At 35.0% G+C, this 14,921-nt stretch overlaps 1 non-coding gene across 1 annotated transcript; it reads right to left on the reverse strand.

The window, feature by feature from the left end:
- Window positions 1-454: 454 nt before the first annotated feature.
- LOC125094492 (U5 spliceosomal RNA) lies at window positions 455-568 on the reverse strand. The gene has a single exon (XR_007125520.1). It is a non-coding gene; the product is annotated as a U5 spliceosomal RNA (small nuclear RNA).
- Window positions 569-14,921: the final 14,353 nt, after the last annotated feature.

Here is a 14,921-nt window from a genome sequence, read left to right on the forward strand (position 1 = left end):
TTAAGTCACTCAGTTTTGAGGAGATTACCATGTAGTGTTAATTGAGCCATAATTGACTGATGTGGAAAGCATTGCTTAATACAAACAAGTAAATAAATAAATCAAGTTGATTACAATGTAATCAATGTAAATTTTAAATAACATTTAATAGGAAATCAGTATTCTTGTTGAAAATTTAAAATACTATTATATATTTTCAATGCGAGAAATAGAACGTTAAAAATATAACACCTCTCGGGTATTTATTATGTTCTAGGCATAGTGATAACCTCTGATTATTTTATTTTATCTCAATAATGACACCAAGGTTAAGTATAATGATTGCTATATTTTATAGATATTCAGTGATTTTTCACAGGATCATACTGCTAGGATGTTGTAGGACTGGAATTTAATTTAATTTAATTTAATCCCAGGTAATCAGTTTCTAATGCCTGGGCTCTTAACTTTTTTCAATCCTGGTAAAACAAGGCATCAAACAATTGACTTAACTCAGAGTTGTTCCTCTCCATGGAAATTTTTAGTGAAAGGTGAAAAACTTATATGAGTTGAAGAGAAAACAGAGCATACTGGGCTGTTAATTTTTATAGCATATCCAGATATCGCAGATTCTCTATTTTTTAAGATGATTTTATCTATTGATTTGCCACTCTAACCTAAAATATTTTTATACAAAGATGTCTTCTGCTCACTATATGTAGTAAAGATCATGTTTTCATTATGTACCCTATCATATAAGAAGAATCTTACCTATTAAAAAAAACCTTTTTTTATATTTAAGTATAATATATATATCAACATCTATATTAATTTAGGACTAAATAACTGTGTGTATATATATGCGTGTGTGGATGGATAGATGATAGAAAGAGATTCATAGATTTTTACCATTAAACATGACTGCTTGCACTTTGCCATAATAGGAATCAGAACTGATGGGGAATTGCCAGGTTTCACAGCTACACTAAAGACAATTGACCTACCAGAGTTTTGCTTTAATGCTAATATCAAGCTGATGGAAACGGAGTAAAATTATCACGTCTCTGTAGCCTTGTACATATCTCACAGGTGACCTATTCAAGTTATTACTGGACAAAGAAAGATGTGAGGCATGCATGTTAATGGAAATTATCAGAGAACTGAAGTTATTTTCATTAAAAAATGGATGATTAAAGAACTTTGATAACATTTGAGAATGTTTTGGTAACTAGGTCTAAGAATATCCAAAATCCTTTCAGGTCATTAGAAAGCATTCTGGGAAGCTCTAAAATATATTGGTCCTTTTGGACTAGTCCTCTATAAATTCTCCTCAATGCCCATCTCTACCCCTGCCACCTCCAAATGTCCAGATCCAGGTGAACAAATTGAGTTTCTAGTGAATTGGCAGAGTGTCTAGTGAGCCAAGACATGCACAAAGATCTCAAAATATGAACGTGAGGAAGAAGTTCCTATACAGAATGCTAACCAAACATTAGCCAATTATAAGGCACGCCTGAAATTAAAGTCAATGCTAAAAGCAGCCAAATCAAATTAGTTTATCCTAACAGACCAGACGTATACATTCAAAGTGAAAGGCCTTCGTTTAATTTTTATTGATCAGTAGTGTTCACCAGAATCTGAAATTCAATATTGACTTGGCCTGAATATAAACGTACTATCTAGTTGAATGATTTGAATGTTTCTCATTTCCCTCTATCATTTAACTTGCATTATACAAATCCATGTTATTCTCTATGATATTGCTCAAAAGGATATAATTTTTTACAGTTTTATTTTTCCAGCTATGCAACATTGCCGCCTCTCAGCAGCTACTGGTTTGTAGAAATATTTGGATAGACTAGATGGTTTTAGGCTGTTTCCATACCTCCTTATGAAACATGGTCTAGTATCTCTTTAAACTAAAGGATTTTAGCCAGGGTTACTTGATTTCTAGTTAAAGATATTCTATACAAATACCAGGCCTAGTCGTTTACTTTAATATTGGTCAGCTGACTGTTTTCCCAGATCGTTTAGAATCTTATACTATTAAATTTAAAATACTATCGATTTTAAACTTCTATAGATCAGGTGACTTTTCAACTCTGTGAGGCTAAAATATTGTCAATACAACATAGTGTGTATATTACTAAGGACCTGCTAAGCCTAAAAATAATATGCAACATTAAATAGGATTAATTGATATGACAATTGGTAAGGTTTTCTATTTGATTTTAATGGAGTAAATACCAAATGCTTTATGTGGTATTTTAATCATGCAGTTATTCCAACATTACTGAACGATCTACCCTAAAAGCATTTCTCATTTGATTCTCTTGGAATAATTACTTATTAAACCACTCAACACTATATATTTAGGATTATGTAAAAGAAAAAGGGGTAACATTCATCTTTATTCTATATATAAGGGAAATAAGGTACTACTCAGATACTTGGAATTTCTCCAAAACATACAGCTCATCATTAGAGTCAGAAATAGTTAAAACATATCTAAAAGGTGCATTTTCTGCTGATCATTGAACACTCTCTTAAGCTGGCAGAAACTGCCTCTATGGATCTTGAGTCAACAGCTCTAGCTGTGTGTCATAGAGTTCCAAAGGCCATTCTTCCTTTCTTTTCAGGTGAACTCTAGCACATCCCTGCATATTCATAGGCTGTAATGCACTTCTCATTCACTTTACCATTTTTGGTCTCTGGGAATTTTTTTTTTTTTAATATATAAAAGGAACAGCATGACCCCATTTTAAAAATTGAAATATTCGCTGATCTATGGTTATTCCTGTAATATCACAAGTGTTGGTGAATAATTCAAATTAAATAGTTTCCTATATATTCCATTTCAAAGGGACTTCATTTACTTTCTTTCAATGGTTTCCTCCTGTGCTGTTCTCACCCTGCATTATTCATATGCAACCTCACAAATTGCTTTGCATTTGAGCAGTTCTGATATAAATCATAAGGCTATTTTCTCTGGAGGACTTCAGCTTTAAGCTCTACAACTTGTTTTAAAATGAAAACTTGTTCAATTAAGGTGATTTGTTTGCTTCAAAAAATTAACTATCTTATATTGCCATTTGCAAGGAAAGAAGACTGAAGTTACATTCCTGGGTGCTGAATAATTTTAGAAGTAATTTACTTGCTCTCTCTGACTGTATCCTTGCATATAGTTTATCTTGTCCATTTATTTGTGGTTAGGTCATATTCTTCAGGATGTATAGCTATCAAAAATTCCTTTCCCAACAGTTCTGCATTTTGACTTTTGACAAGTTTCTTTGTAAACGAACTAAAATAATGTGTCCTTCTCTGCTTTCAGGTCCTACACTGAAGGATAGAAACAGGAAATGAATGGAAATGCAAGCAAATTGAGAAATTAGATTCAGTGTGGAGTGCTGCTTTATAGCAGTATTTATTTTTATAAACAGTATTTTAAGAATGACATCACTGAAAATGGTGGAGTAGGGAATTCCATCCATTCCTCCCCAAAAGTAACTAATAAGATGAAAGGCAACCTATGGAGTGGGAGAAAATATTTGCAAATCATATATCTAATAAGGTGTTAAATCCAAAGCATATAGGCAACTCATACAACTTTATATACCCCCCCAAAAAAAAAACTGACTAAAAAATGGGCAGAGGACCTGAATACACATTTTTCCAAAAAAGACATATAAATGTCCAGCACAATGGATGAAAAAGTATTCAATATTACTAATCATCTAGAAAACGGAAGTCAAAATCACAATGAGATACCATTTAACACCTGTTAGAATGGTTATCATCCAAAAGACAAAAGATATCAAGTATTACCAAGGATGTGGAGAAAAGAGAACTCTTGAGCATCCTTGGTGAGGAAGCAAATTGGTTCAGGCCCCTGAGAAACAAAACAGAGATTCCTCAAAAAATTAAAAATTAGTAGCTGCACTTCTAGTGCAGATTGTTAGAACTAGAGAAAGCAACATGGACCTTATTCTCAAAGAACTGCCTTTATGGGTCTCCATATATCTGGTACCTTTCTCAATGACCCATACAAAGCATTTATTTCACCTAACTTGAAGCATTCCCTGGGCTAGGATGACTTCCCTAGTGGCTTTTGCCAGAAGCATTTAAACTAACAGATATTGGTTACAACAGTCTGGGGTAAGGAATAATATTTGGAACAAGCTTGGGTTACACTTGAGATTCAATCTTAACTAATGGGCCAAAGAAGAAATCACAGGGGATATTAGAAAATACATTAAGACAAATAAAAGCAAAACCACAGCACACCTCAACTTTTGGCATGCAGTGAAGGCAGTGCCCACTTGGAAATGTAGAGCTATAAACATTTATACTGGGGAAGAAAAAAAAAAAGAAAAAGAAAAAGATTTCTTCAAAAATTCAAAGAAAAGATTCTTCAAATCTACTGATTTGAAATCAGTAGCCTAATTGTATACTTTAAGGAACTAGAAAAAGAAAAGCAAGGTGAATCCAAAGTTAGCAAAAGAATGAAGTCTAACCCTGCCTCATACCATATACAAAAATTACTAAAAATGGATCCAAGACATAAATGTGAGAGCTAAAACTGTAATACCTTTAGTCAAAAATATAGAAGTATATCTTCATGATCTAGAATTTAGTATTCTTATATGAGACCAAAAGCACAAGCAGAAAAAGGAAAACAAACAAACAAACAAAAAATAAACTAGACTTCATAAAAATTGAGAACAAAACTGCTCTTCAAATGACACTATTAAGAAAGTGAAAAGACTGGGCGCCTGGGTGGCTCAGTGGGTTAAGCCGCTGCCTTCGGCTCAGGTCATGATCTCAGGGTCCTGGGATCGAGTCCCACATCGGGCTCTCTGCTCAGCAGGGAGCCTGCTTCCCTCTCTCTCTCTCTGCCTGCCTCTCTGTCTACTTGTGATCTCTCTCTGTCAAATAAATAAATAAAATCTTAAAAAAAAAAAAAAAAAGAAAGTGAAAAGACAACCCAAAGAATGGGAGAAAATATTTAGCAAATCATAAAGCTAATAAAGGTCTAATATCCAAAATATATAGAGAACTCTTACAACTCAGTAACAAAAACAAATGCCCAATATGGTAAATGACTTGAATAGACAGTAATAAGCACATGAAAGATATTCAGCATCCTTAGTCATTGTAGAAAAGCAAATCAAAACCTCAATGAGATACCATATCACAGTGTGTGTGTGTGTGTGTGTGTGTGTGTGTTTTAAGAACATAAGTATTGGTCAGGATGTGAGAATTTGGAATGCTTTTACATTGCTGTTGGGGAGGTAAAATGGTATGTATAGCCACTCTGGACAACAGTTTGGCAGTTTTTATTTTTTTTATTTATTTTTTAAAAGATTTTATTTATTTATTTGGCAGATAGAGATCACAAGTAGGCAGAGAGGCAGGCAGAGAGAGAGAGAGGGGAAAGAGAGCCCAATGCAGGGCTTGATCCAGGACCCCGAGATCATGACCTGAGCCGAAGGCAGAGGCTTTAACCCACTGAGCCACCCAGGCGCCCCTGGAAGTTTTTTTTAAAAAGTTAAACACAGAATTACCATATGACCCAATGATACCTCTCCTAAGTTTACATTCAAGGAATTGAAAAGAGGTATTTAAATATATATACACAAATGTTTATAGCAGCACTACTTATAATAGCCAAAAAGTGGAAACAACCCAAATGTCATCAATGAATGGATAAATAAAATGTTGTTGATCTATATAATCGAATATTATTCAGTCATATAATGGAGTGATGTACAGATACATGCTGTAATGTCAATGAACCTTGCAAACATTAAAGTTGGTGAAAGAAATCAGACTTAAAAATTTGCACTTTATACAGTTTCATTTATCTAAAATATCCAGAATAGGTAAATTGATAGAGATAGAAAGCTGACTAGTAGTGGTAGTCAGTGACTGGGGGGTGGGATGGGGAGGAAGGGGGAATGGTAAGTTACTGTTTAATGAGTATGGGATTTCCTTATGGAGTTATAAAAATATCCTGGAACTATAAAGGTGGTAGTTGTAAGCATCTTGAATGTACCAAACAACTCTGAATTAGGCACTCTAACATGCTTAATGGTTACCTTTATGTTGTATTAATTTTACTCAATGAAAGGTAAATAAATAAAAGTAGCATTTTATCTAAAAAGTTAAACATTGTGGGCACCTGGGTGGCTCAGTGGGTTAAAGCCTCTGCCTTCAGCTCAGGTCATGATCTCAGGGTCCTGGGATCGAGCCCCGAATCGGGCTCTCTGCTCAGCGGGGGCCTGCTTCCTCCTCTGTCTGCCTGCCTCTCTGCCTACTTGTGATCTCTGTCTCTCAAATGAGTGAAACCTTTAAAAAAAAAAAAAGTTAAACATTGGTCCAGGAAGGTCTGGGACTAGTTCATCTTTGGACTGATTTCTGGGGGGAGTTAAGAGCTAAGAACCTTCAGTGTTCCCTGGAGGTTTCCTCTGTTAATTCAGAGACTAACACTTTCCTTATGTGGGAGTCCTTGGGAAACTTTTCACCTGAATTTGCTTCTACACCTGACACCTTACCCAATTCTCTGACCAAGGAGACTGCACTTCATAGAGAACTCATACTATCTAACTTTTTAAAAAAAATATTTAATTTGTTTATTTGACAGAGAGATCACAAGTACGCAGAGAGGCAGGTTTGTGTATTTTCTGCTTTAGTTTTAAAGTCAGTCATTTTTCCAAAAAGTTCCGCTCCCTTTCATTGGAGAATGTTATTAGAAATCAAGTTCTGGGCTCTAGGTGTGTTTGTTGCTCTTAGGGTTAATGTAGACCATGAAATCAGCCATAATACCTGGCTTGCCAAAATGTAACATGGAAGCTGTTGGGGGCCAGGGAAGCGTTCAGAGAAGGGCAGATGCCTTTGGAATGCCGAGGTCTGTATGACCAGGTTGCCATAGGAATGCCATGGGGAGTTGCCTTCCCCAAAGCTTTTTTTTTTTTTTTTAAAGATTTCATTTATTTATTTGACAGACAGAGATCACAAGTAGGCAGAAAGAGAGGAAGGGAAGCAGGCTCCCTGCTGAGCAGAGAACCTGAAGCAGGGCTTGATCCCCAGACCCTGAGATCTTGACCTGAGCAAAGGCAGAGGCTTTAACCCACTGAGCCACCCAGGCGCCCCTTCCCAAAGCTTTCTTAGCCCAAACAGGAACCCTGTAATCTAAGAGATGTCTGCATTGTCCCTTAGGCTCTGTTTAGCAGAATTTGTAGAACAAGGAGATTAGCATATTAGATCTTTCCTGTAAACAGATCCTCCCAGTTTCAGTAAGACCCCTTGTCACACATCACTGCCTGAGAAACTGTGATGAAGACTTATCCTGAAGGACCATAAAAGCAGGGGGCAAAGAACACAAAGGGTCTTTGTCTCTGAGTGTTGACACCTTGCCTTCTTCTCTCACAGCAACTTGTTTGGAGTAAACTTTCATCCTTTGGTACAGGGATTGCTGGCCATTCCCAGCATTTTGCTACTATAGTGCTGTTGCTTCCAGACCCTTTCAGGTGACAGAACAAGAAATGCATGTGCATATACTACCTTGGATACATGCAAACATATATAAATATTGGTATATATAACCACCTATATCTATATTAAATTAAACACGATTTCCTTCTGATACCTTCAACTCTCTTTCATAACGCCATAGGCCATTCTAGCCTCCTCTCATTTCTTATCTATAAACTCTCACTCCAGTAGTGGGAAACCTGACTCTCACCATCTGCCCTTCCTTTATTAATTGTTCACTTCAGTACACATGTACCCAGTACATGTGAATAGCAGCATCGGAACCAATGCATTATGAGAAATAGCTTCATCAACCATTGACTTAAAAACTTCACTCATTTCTAAAGTTACCTAGTTTAGTACTTCTTTCCTCACCCTCTTCAGAGTGGCTCAGCATTTAAAACAGATTGTTGCCTCTTTCTTCATTCCAAACAAAGTTACCACCAAATCCTTACTTTTTAATTTACATAAAGAATCACTCATTAAAAAAAAAAAAAGATTCATTTTTCATGCTCTAAAATTCTATAGATTTTCACAAATAGAATGTCACTTATTGACTACTGCAGTATCATTCAGAATAATTTTATTTCCCTAAAGGAGTTCCTGTGCTTCAAGTACTTAACCCTTACCTATTATCTCCACTAGCCACCACTAACCTATTTATCGTCTCTGTAGTTTTGCCATTATTAGAATGTCATATAAATTGGATCAAACAGTATATAGTTTTCAGACTGGTTCATTTAAACATATACATTTAAGGTGCATTTGTGTCTTTGTGGCTTAATAGTACATTTCTATTTGTTAAAGAATAATATTCCATTGCACAGATATAGATATACCACAGACGTTTTTATCCATTCACTTATTGAAGGGCTTATTGGCTGCTTCCAATTTAGGGTAACTATAAATAAAGCTGATAATGACATTCATAAGAAGATTTTCAAGTATACCTACATTTTCAGATGGTTTAAGTATACAGAAGAAAAACTGGGGCACCTGGGTGGCTCAGTGGGTTAAAGCCTCTGCCTTTAGCTCAGGTCATGATCCCAGGGTCCTGGGATAGAGTCCCACATCAGGCTTTCTGCTCAGCAGGGAGTTTGCTTCCTCTTCTCTCTCTCTGCCTGCCTCTCTGCCTACTTGTTATTTCTATCTGTCAAATAAACAAATACAATCTAAAAAAAATAAAAATAAGGAATAATTACTTAGATGGTAAGACTGCTCAGCTTTGTAATAAATTGTTAATGTCTTTCAAAATGGTTTTACCATTTAGAATTACCACCATCAATGAACAAAAGCTTCTGTCACTCTGCATTCTCACCAGTGAGTGGTATCATCAGTTTGTTCAACATTAGCCATTTTACTAGTATGTCATGTTGTTTTAATTTGTGACTCTCTAATAATAAATAATGTTGGTTATCTTTTCATATACTTATTTTCTAATCTATATATCTTTAGTGATATGTCTGTTCAGATTTTTTACCCATTTTTTTAAGATTTTATTTACTTATTTGACAGAGAGAGAGAGATCACAAGCAGGCAGAGAGGCAGGCAGAGAGAGGAGGAAGCAGGCTCCCCGCTGAGCAGAGAGCCCAATGTGGGGCTTGATCCCAGGACCCTGAGATCTTGACCTGAGCCAAAGGCAGAGGCTTAACCCACTGAGCCACCCAGGCGCCCCACCCATTTTTTAATTGTGCTGTTTGTTTTGTATTGTTGAGTAATTAAAAATTCCTTGCGTATTATGAATATAAGTATCATCTGTGTGCTTTTCAAATATTTTTCTCCCATTCTATAGCTCATCTTTTCCTTCTCTAAACCACGTATTTCACACAGAAGTTTTAAATCCTAACAAGTACTTTTTTTTATAGTGCCTTTGTGTTGCGTCTAAAAGTACATTGCAAAACATAAAGATATTTATAGATGAAGGTAAAAATTATAGTATATTTTTCATCAGAAATTATGCAAGCAAGGGTGCCTGGGTCGCTCAGTGGGTTAAAGACTCTGCCTTTGGCTGGGGTCATGGTCCCGGGGTCCTGGGATCGAGCCCCGCATTGGGCTCTCTGCTCAGCGGGAGCTAGCTTCCCTTCCTCTCTCTGCCTGCCTCTCTGCCTACTTGTGATCTCTGTCTGTCAAATAAATAAATAAAACCTTAAATAAAAAAAAAAAGAAATTATGCAAGCAAGAAGAAAGTGGAGTGATATTAAAAATGTTGAAAAAAAACCTAGTGACTTGGAATCCTTTTACAATGGGATTTTTCTTGAACACTGAAGGAGAGATACTTCTTAGAAAAATACTAGAGGGGCGCCTGGGTGGCTCAGTGGGTTAAAGCCTCTGCCTTCAGCTCAGGTCATGATCCCAGGGTCCTGGGATTGAGTCCTACATCAGGCTCCTTGCTGAGCAGGGTACCCCAATTCTCCCTCTGCCTGCTGCTCCCCTTGCTTGTGCATGCTCTCTCTCTCTCTGACAAATAAATCTTTTAAAAATTAATAAAATGCAATGGTTTATTTAAAGTAATAATAACAACAATGTGCTAGGTTATTATAGCATAGGGACAAGTGAAATAAATGATAGACATGTCATAATGGATGGGAGGGAGGAACTGGGAATACTTTGTTAAGTTACCTACACTCTTAACACCCTTAAGTTAAGGGAATGCTTTGTTGAGTATAAGTTACCTATACTCAAGTGAAGCAGTATAGGGTTATTTGAAGATAAATTTAGATTACTTAAAAATATATATATTTTATACTCCTAACATGTTTTAAAAGAACAAGTTATACCTAAGTAAGGAAGAAAATGGAAACATATAATATGCTCTCAGTGGGCTGAATTATGTACCACTCCCTAAATCTATTATGTTGAAGTCTAAACCCCAGTAACTCAAAATGTGACTGAATTTGGACATAGAACCTTCAAAGAGATGACTAATTTAAAATGACCCTTTTAGGAAGGGACCTCTTCCAATCTGACTGGCGTCCTTATGAGAAGAGAGAATTTGGACTCAAAAGTAGATACCAGGGGGCGCCTGGGTGGCTCAGTGGGTTAAAGCCTCTGCCTTCAGCTCAGGTCATGGTCCCGGGGTCCTGGGATCGAGCCCCACATTGGGCTCTCTGCTCAGCGGGGAGCCTGCTTCTTCCTCTCTCTCTCTCTGCCTGCCTCTCTGCCTACTTGTGATATATCTCTCTGGCAAATAAATAAATAAATAAATAAATAAGTAGATACCAGGAATACTAGAAATTATGCATATAAATGGAAGAAAAACCATAAGAACACATCAAAAAGGTAAGTCTGAAATCCAAGGAGAGAGGCCACAGAATAAACAACCCTGCCCATATCTTGATCTTGAAACGTCTACCCTACAGAACTGCAAGAATACGAATCCATTGTTTAAGCCACCCAGTTTTATAGTATTTTATTATGGTAGCCCAAGCAAACTAGTACAATGCTCACTTAAAACTACAGGAGAGAGAAAAACAAGAAAAATAATGGTCTGTATATACCAAGTAAAGACAGACTGTCACAGTGGATTAAAATAAATAAATATATATATATATATATATATATATATATATATATATATATATATTTATACACACACACACACACACACACATACACACACACACTTATATTACCAAGACCCAGATAGAATAAAAGAAAGGGATAATGGAAGATATATCATGCTAACATTAATCAAAAATAACCTAGACTAAGTTAAATTAGTTTCAAACAAAGCAGACTCCAAGAAAAGGAAAATTTTCAAGGATAAAGAGGGGATTTACAGAATGAAAAAGACACCAATTCTCCAACAAGCCTAACAATCCTAAATGCATACACACCTAACAACAGTGTCAAAATCTATGACACAAAACTGATAGAACTTCAAGGAGAAATATATGAATCCATTATTATAAATGAGATTTCAACACTTTTCTTTCAGTAATTGATAGATCAAGTAGGAAGAATATCAATAAGGATAAAGTTGACCTGAACATCACTATCAATCACCATGACCTCTTTATTCCATATTTCTTCCCAAAATTTCACTTCCTTTTAAAAATACACATTTTAATGCATCAGAAGACTTATGTATCCTCATTTCATTAATATGTTACTTATTTGTACTTCCAGATTATTTATTAAGCTTACAAGATGATTTATAATTTCTTCTAAAATCATTCTTCAAGAGCTCCTTGATATCCTCTTCTAATTTCATTTTATTGCTAAGTCTTGTCTTTCTAATTTTACTATTTTTTCTTATATTTTACAAGAAGATCTATCTGATTAATTTAGTTTTGAAAGAATACATGGAAACTGCATTGTAGTAAAGCATACAAGTTAGAAATTTTAGAATTCTGTCTTCATTCTTAAAGTTTCATTGGCTCTACATTCTAGGTTTTAAATCACTTAGCAGAACTTGATAAAGATCATTTTATGGTCTTCTAGCATGTAGTGTTGATAGTATCTGAGTCATATTAGCTTCCCTTTTATCTCTATTGATTTTTAAGATTTCCTTTTGATTTTTATAACATTAGGGTTTAGTTGAATATGAGTTTTTAGAGCATTCATTGCTTAGTATTTCACAGAACATTTTGAAACAAAATGCAAAGACTTTATTCAAACCACAGGACTTTTTATTGTTTTTTATTATTAAATAAGTAATATTTATTATTTACCCTACTTACCATGACCTTGATCCAGTCCTCTTTGATCTCCTATTGCATGTATATTGGACCTTATTCATCTTACCTGTACGTGTATCAAAGGATGAAAGTTTGGAATATTTGTTTTCCTCTGCAGTTGTGCGGATTTGTTTCCCTGCTAGATATCTTTCCTGCATTTGGTTATTCTAAAAAATAGCAGAACATATCCACATGTGTAGACTTCTCTCTAAAGAAACTGTAAGGGAGTGAGCTGGGAAAGGCTATCATAGGTGTGAATGTAGTTATTCCAGGATGAAGCAGAGGATTCAGTTTTCTCTCCTCTTCCTTAACCTCCTCTTTCCTCTTCCATTTCCTTCTTCGTTCCATCCTTTTCTTAATACTTTCCTTGCTTTCACCATTATTTTTAGAGAGAATGATTAAACGTGCTCCAGTGCCTTGAATCAGATGTCCTTTAAGCAGTGCGTTCTGGACCCTAATGAAAGAGTTTAAAGTATTTTGCATGTCTACTTCACATTTTTGTTGAAATGCTCTTAGATTAATCCCTAAGAATGAATTAATGTGTTCTACTATAGTATCTATGAACATGACTGATTATGAAAATATAAAACCATCAACTATGCTGTACACAGTATAGAAGGTCTCGTAATTTTAGTACCATAACATGCCAACCATATCTTTTAGGGTAGTGGTTCTTTTTGCCAATTATGGTTATCTGTCTTGCTTTTGAAGATATTCACTAGGATTAGCCTATATGATCTTCATATCATAGCATAAAAATCAACATATATTTTATCTGATGCAATTAATGAAAAAAAAATTACAGGTAATAGTATTTTAATTTTGCAGAAGGCAAGAATGAAGACTGGTCTACCAAATATCAATCCAAAATTCATGTCTTACCAATAGAGCATTCTATTGTCCCTATAATTTATATTTGTGTCATTACAATGAAGCCAAAATACATTCAAGACCACTGGTGGGTTAAATCGTCAATCTAAATAAAACATTACAGTTTGTTTATCTTTTTTTAGATGACTAAATGAAGAAATCCTATGCCTTTCACCCCCATCCCCCGGGGTCCTAGTACCCTTCTTTCTGAATGGTGGAAATAGGGTTGAATAAAATAATTAGAAGGCAAAAACAAGATTAAGCATTGTGAGTTTCACCAGATTTTAACACCATGTTTTCAAGTGTTGAGTGAAAGAATGGTTGAATGAAAAGTGAATTAATAAAATTAAGAGGAAATACATAATTATACAATCTGAGAACATACCTGCAGTCCCAGGCTTCAGGAAGACACATAAATAAAAACCATTTGCTTGTATAAATGAACAACTGTCATTAAAACATTCAACAATTAAAGACAATTACCCCAAATTAAAGTTGTGTAAGGTTATACCTGTAATCCTGTAAGAGTATAAAAGGAAATTTTATGATTATAACAGCATTTGCCTAAATGATATAAAAATAATTAGTTATATTTTATCACACCTGGGTCTGAGCATTTGAATCTGATTATGAGAATAAACTGCGTTAACTTAGTATATCATACTGTTACTGGACATATCTGGAAACATTTTCCTGATCAATAAACAGTGGGATTTGTTTTAATCAAATGAACACAGACCTGTGCACCCATTTTATGCTATCCGAACAGTTTCTAATCCTTAGTTAGCATTACAACCTTGACTATTATATTTCTTTCTAGAACTAAAAAAAGAAATCCTGCCTTTTTCTATCAATAAACTCTCAGTGAATTGCTTCACTAGAACTGAATTATTAAACTTTGTATTTTGATTTGTGCTTTTTTTTCTATTTTTTGACATCAGAAGTGATAGAAATAATTGAGTGCATCTAACTTACAAGCCACATTTTTAACTCCACTGTCCCATTTGTTTTTTTTTAAGACTTTATATAGTAAGTCAGGTACCTGAATATTTTTTAGCATTGAAATAAATATACTTTCAAAGTTGACACTGAGGCTTTGGTCTGTTTTTACACTATTTTTGTGTGTGCACAATAATAGTTCATCACAGTGGATTGATGTTAAATTAAAAATAGGAGATAAAGGCTTTTGACTGATTACTGAGGAATGAGTAGAATATAACATTAGCTTATGATGAGTTGAAGGTAAACTGACACTTTTTGAATCTTAGTTCTGTCACTTTTTATATAAGTAGGCAAGTTATTTAAACTCTGTTTCAGTCAACAGATACAGCTATTATAAGAATTAAATGGGTTAATAGATGTTAAGCACTAATAGTCATGCTGGGCACATAATAAGCACTTAGCAAAAGAGCTAGCTGTTGTTGTTATCCTCTTGTATTAATGTTGCTTAATATATTCTCCAAAGCTTATCACATTGCCTCTTGGATAAGATCAGCCTCTTTTCATGAACTGTTAAAGTTCAAGAGCAATGAGAAATATAACTTGGCACATCCTTAAGCATGCAGTAAATATTTGAGGAAGCAAATAATGTAAGATTAACCTGAAGAAGTTTGCAATTTTCAGTTAGAATAATCTCAAAGAGGTGATGGAAATGTGATGTTCCTTTCTAAGACTGAGGTCCTAAAGTGCATCTCAAAGAATATTATGTTCACAAAGCCATTGCCAGCTAGTTTCTGTTAAAAGGTGACTGGTGGTAGTATTAGCTTGTGATACACGTATGGTATAATTTACTTTATACAATCACTGCTTGGAGCATGGAAAAGCGAACACCCAAAGGATATACATTATGCTTACTAGCAT

The sequence above is a fragment of the Lutra lutra genome, chromosome 2, assembly GCF_902655055.1.
Source record: "Lutra lutra chromosome 2, mLutLut1.2, whole genome shotgun sequence".
Taxonomy (NCBI): domain Eukaryota; kingdom Metazoa; phylum Chordata; class Mammalia; order Carnivora; family Mustelidae; genus Lutra; species Lutra lutra.